Below are 1,090 nucleotides of genomic sequence, written 5' to 3'. Positions count from 1 at the left end.
CCCAACCAAAATGAATTATAATTATTTTTTACAAGACTTCATTCAATCAAAGTGAAGTGAGTAATGTGAACCATCATTATTACCCAATCAACCTTTGTTCTCTTTGCTCTGTAATAAAACCTATTTTATCTGGTAATCTAAACCTATTGAATTTAAAGTTCAATAGGTTTAACATCTTCTGATGTGTTCTAATCTTCCATATTTTGGATTTTTGCAATGTTATTGCGTGCACTAAGATACAAGACTTATATATTCCATCAATTCTAAGCAAATGGTAATAACCCAAACTCCGCACAATTTTTTTTCATGTAATTGGCTAGGTCATATAATTGGACTGCTATGGCCTCCTTAAGACCTCTGCCTGCTGGAAACAATATCACAAATAAATAGAACATCTTTAAACTAGTTAAGTGTCAACATCTTATCAAACATATTAAGTTTCTTTGACCTACTAACAGTACAGAGCAGGCAAAAATGTCTGAAAAACCCCCATGTCCTCAGACATTTCAGAACTAATATAGAAGAAGGAGTATAGGAGTATAGGAAAATAATAAAAATAATGCTCCTAACAGCAAACACATAGTGCTTCCTTGGTGTTAGATTCTCAGCACTTGGTGTATTTTAACTCATATAACAGCCCTTTGAGGTAGGTGCCGTTGTTATTCCTGTTTTACAGAAGAGGAAACTGAGGCACAAAGAGGTTAAGGAACTTGATATTTGCTTGTAGGTGGCGGAGTGGAGTCCAAACCCACAAACCCACTGTGTGCTTTTAACCCAGCACTGAACCACCTCCAACCAGACCTGGGGAGCAATTCCAGGCTCTGCTACTTGTGTATCTAGGCAAGTCACTGAACCTCTCCGAGCCTTAGTTTTCCCAGTAAAATGAAATTTCTTGGCAAAGTTGATCCGAGGTTAGTGATAATAGTTAAGTGTCAGACACAGTACCTGATACATATAGACAGGCAATAATTAAAGCTGTTACTCTTCTGTTGTTCAGTTTGTTTAGTTACTGAGAGATTTCTTTCCTCTCTGCTACAGTATTTCTTTCCTCTCTTGTAGAAGCAAAGAAAATTTGACCTATTTTTGGCAT

General features: G+C 36.5%; 1 protein-coding gene across 1 annotated transcript in view; it reads left to right on the top strand.

Moving 5' to 3' along the window:
* The window catches only part of PGM2 (phosphoglucomutase 2), a 29,583-nt gene that overhangs the window by 8,276 nt on the left and 20,217 nt on the right, over nucleotides 1–1,090 (top strand). The window lies entirely within an intron of this gene.

The sequence above is a fragment of the Pteropus alecto genome, unplaced genomic scaffold (assembly GCF_000325575.1).
Source record: "Pteropus alecto unplaced genomic scaffold, ASM32557v1 scaffold5, whole genome shotgun sequence".
Classification (NCBI taxonomy): domain Eukaryota; kingdom Metazoa; phylum Chordata; class Mammalia; order Chiroptera; family Pteropodidae; genus Pteropus; species Pteropus alecto.
Note: the sequence above shows the minus strand (reverse complement) of the source record. Positions and strands in the feature narration are given on the sequence as shown.